This window comes from Miscanthus floridulus, chromosome 10 (genome assembly GCF_019320115.1).
Source record: "Miscanthus floridulus cultivar M001 chromosome 10, ASM1932011v1, whole genome shotgun sequence".
Lineage (NCBI taxonomy): Eukaryota > Viridiplantae > Streptophyta > Magnoliopsida > Poales > Poaceae > Miscanthus > Miscanthus floridulus.
The window spans coordinates 135,148,215-135,152,384 of record NC_089589.1 but is presented as its reverse complement, the minus strand read 5'-3'; the positions used below and the strand labels follow the sequence as shown (position 1 = coordinate 135,152,384).

General features: G+C 39.8%; 1 long non-coding RNA gene across 2 annotated transcripts; it reads left to right on the top strand.

Annotated features, from left to right (window-relative positions):
• Positions 1 to 1,598: 1,598 nt before the first annotated feature.
• Positions 1,599 to 3,835, top strand: LOC136485784 (uncharacterized). 2 transcript variants are annotated; one of them, XR_010766547.1, is made up of 5 exons: positions 1,599 to 2,469; positions 2,873 to 2,952; positions 3,432 to 3,499; positions 3,585 to 3,743; positions 3,823 to 3,835. It is a non-coding gene; the product is annotated as an uncharacterized lncRNA (long non-coding RNA). The 2 variants fall into 2 exon arrangements; XR_010766546.1 differs by lacking the exon at positions 1,599 to 2,469 and having other exon boundaries at positions 2,481 to 2,952.
• Positions 3,836 to 4,170: the final 335 nt, after the last annotated feature.

Sequence of the window (4,170 nt, the reverse complement as noted above, 5' to 3'; positions counted from 1 at the left end):
AGCGCAGTTCACGAGGGCAGCCTAGTCACGTTGTCTCACGTTACAGGATGTCCTAAAAAACACACACATGAGGAATTGTGGGAAAGGAAGCGGTACACACGAAAACACAACAAATTAATGGAGTACTTTTTTATTCAGTATATATATTGGTAATTGGCATATCAATGCAAGCTAGGTAGCTGCATGGATACATTTGTTTTAGGCCCTTTCAATACGGACAGCAACACTGCCATGGGTTAACACGTTTTTCGCAGTAACCGCCATTCTTAGCAGGGAAGTTGTACTCACTACTGGAAAACTGTACTTTGCCGAGTGCCTGAGACTTTGCCGAGTGTTTTTTATCGGGGCACTCGGCAAAGCAATATTTTGCCGAGTGCCGCACTCGGCAAAATAAAGCACTCGGCAAAGCCTGGCTCTCAAGAAAACTAGGCTTTGCCGAGTGCCGCGGCACTCGGCAAATTTTTTTTATTTTTTAAAAACATATTTTGCCGAGTGTAAGCCTTGGGCACTCGGCAACTTTTTTTTATATTTTTTTAAAACTTATTTTGCCGAGTGTCAGCGCCAGGCACTTGGCAAAATTTTTTATTTTTTTTGAAAATCAACTTTGCCAAGTGCCCCCTGGCCGGCACTCGGCAAAGCCCACTTTGCCGAGTGCCCCCATCGCACTCGGCAAAATATATTTTTTTTTTTATTTTGGGCCCAAATTTTTTTCTGGGGCCTTGTGACAGTATTTCAAACTCTATTTTAAAATTTGGGGCAATTTTGACTTTTTTTGATATATTTTATTAGTTTATTTCGTTTTGTCGAATTTTTCGGGATATTTCAAATTTGAACTGCAGGTACATGGAATAATGGACTTTGGTCATCAAAAAATTGATACTCATGATATTTACGGTATGTTTAGGCCGTATCCAGGAACTCACATGAAATCTCGAGCATCTCGTTGACGTAACATGTCGAGGTACTTGCCGGAAATATGATTTTAAATTATATAAAATGCAAACGAAGTCCGAAAATCACGAAACTTGTCGAGGAGTCGTGTTATCGCATGTGGAGGCTGTGGTAAAAAATTGAGAAGGTTTCGAGCAAGTTGTGACGTCGGATGCCAAAAACCCATACATCTCCGCATGTGATCAGAGCCTCCACATGTGGAGCCTGTTCACTTCTATCAATTTACATAGGAAAATAAAATACTCCTTGCATGTAGCAGTATGCTACAAATTAATGTTTTTGGTCAAATATAATTTTCTTGAGTAGTCTATCTGGTTTTGCCTTTTTACGATGCATGATCTTTTATCTACTCAACAGAGTACTCCGTGTGGTTTGACAACAGAGTACTCAGGAAACAATGTGGTTCGAAAATATAATTTTTACGGCTAAGAATACATATGGCCATAAGTATATGTGCATCCAAGAAAAGAAACAGTATTTGTTATTCAAACAATGAAATTTTGTGGTTAGAAATAAAGTTGGTCACAAGGGCTTGTGGATGCCCAATAAGCTATTTCCCAAGCCACCAAAAACAGCCTTGGCGCCTCCCTTTCGTTCGTTTCCACCGCCCCTCCTTTCTTCTTCCTTTTTATGTTAATTTTTTCCCTCAACTTTTCGGTCATGGGACAGGGGGGAAGAGGGTGGTTCCTCCTTTTTCTCGCCTGGCAGAGGCAGTTCATTTCTCATGGTGGCTGTAGTCTAGCTCCTCCGTGGGTTCACCGTGTATTTGGCAGTGGCGGTGCTGGCTTCCATCCTGCCCCAATCATCCATTCAACTCCTCCTGTGACTTATCGGCCTGTTTGGTCTATTCGACGGCTGCGACAGTCCCTTATCCGTTTAGCTCCCCAGCAGCTTTTCACGACTCTTTTTTGCTAAGTACTTTCTAAACAATAAAAGTCTGCTATCTTAAGCACAAAATGTTTTTATCATCCTTTATGTGTATTAATTTTTCATAACATGTAGTATAGGTTCTATGTTCATTTATTCTTTCATAAACCTCTACTGTCCTATCCACAAGTTCTGTTATTTGACCCACAAATATATTTTCTGGTGCCCTTTAATCAACTGAAGCCCTTTTGCATATACCCCTTTATCCCAACATACAGATAATTCTTCCTCCCACAATAAATTGTAGTTCCTTCTCATCAATATAGATCAACTCTTCAAGAGTCTTTATGATGAAACATGTTATATACAATAAAATTGTATTTTTCAAACCAAAAAATGTTTCTTTATCATGCATCTCTTTATCCCTACATATAAATAATATTGAGTGAGTGCAGGAGACCTTGGCATCAGCAGCGATGTTTCGTTGTCTCGTGATGCATTATGAGATTTCTCACTGAGGAATCCAAAGATTTTCCACATGGCTATGCTGTATGGTGCAACCGCGCAATAGCAGGGTACCAGGACTGGCGACATTCCATTCTGGACCACGACACCCAAAGGAATCTACATTGTTGTTGGAGTAATATACAGGTATATTGCTTTTCACTTGTATTTCACTAGCCGAGGTTGCTGGTTATTTTTTTTTTGTACATATGGAATGAAATTGTAGCATGTGCATGGTCAGATACGATCTGAAATCTAGGCGTGCTGATTTTGATGGGTTTTCAGTTCAACTAGAACAGATTAGAATATATCAATTTCAGTATAGTATTGTTTCCCTGTTCCTAAACATGGCTCATTTAGAACTGAATTTATATACAATAGGATAGATGTATACACTATACAATCTGATCAAAATTATTCGGTTCTCTGACTGATAATATCTCTGCACCTGGATCAAATAACCATGTTGTGTATAGGAACAACTAAGAACTAATTATTCTTCAATACAGCTAGCTAAAACATTGTTGATAAGTTAGCAGCCACCGCACAGGTTCTAAGCTAGAGGACCATCATCTGCGCGGAAGTGTTTTAGGAGTTCTGACAATAACCTCACGTGGCCTTTGAGATAAGGTACTAGTATTGATGTATATATCCAGATCTATTTGCAGTCACAAGCATCATTTTTTGTGCATAAGAAACTAACTTGACACTGGACACCCATCAAATTCTACTCTGTGTCTGTGGTCATGGATGCTTTTGTTTGATCTTAGCTTTCTTTTCTCACAAATTTTGTTGACAACCAAATGCTTAGTCCTCCAACGAAGCATTACTTCAAATACCATTTTTCCAACAATAATTGTCCCCAGTTGTTCGAATGTTAGAGGACTCTGAAAACTAATAGGAGCAAAGGTATTTTGGGTATCCGGTGTATGTAGTCGCTGGCCTGATCATTGTTTTTTAGTGCAGTGACATTCCAATCTTAATTATCTCGCCTCTAGTTTCTATTGATACTGAATTTTTTGGGGCTTGCACACATGAGCAGTTTGCCTTTGTTGTTTCTATTTTACAAGTGTACTATTAATTCGATGTGCAAGTGTACACACGAGCAGATTGCTCCCAGTTTGTTCTGGATTCGGTCCCAACTCTCTGTAATCTTCTGCAATCTGAGGACAAAATGGTACTGTTGTTCCCCCATATAACTGAGATCATTTTGGCATGTAAAGAGTGCTCTGCTTTTGTTTCTAAGTGATGTCAATTTCCAGATAGTGGAGAAGGTTGCAGCTTGCTTGATAAGCATCGTGGACTCCTTTAGCACTTCAGTTGATCTTGTGGACCAGCTCTGTCACCAGGGTGTTATAGAGAAGGTCCTACCTTTGATCCACACTGGTGGACTCACGGCCCTTAGCCCATCGACATGCAGTGTATGTTTTCTCTACAACAATTTGTTGCGTGTGCTCGATATGTGTTGAGGCAGCTGACTATTGTGTCTCGTGGTTGGAGAATCTGATTGGGCTTTTTGCTAAGCTAGCCTGTACTTCACTTGTGGCAGTGAAGTCTCTATTTGAGCTGGGTGTTAATAGCACAATAAAGGGGATTTTGATCACTTCAGACATCTCCCATGGCATGCCATACTTGCCTCTGGAAAAACAAAACAATCAGGTTGGCCTTTTCACATCTTTACTTCTAGCCAAGTAGTACAAGATGTGCATAGCGGATGTGTTCTGTTGCTCGCTGATAACAATAATTTTTTTTATAGCTATCATGATGTATACTTTTCTTTTTATAAGCAAAGCAAAAGATTACGCGTGTGCTCTTCCCTTGACTCATGTGCATTCAATAGTTTTTCTT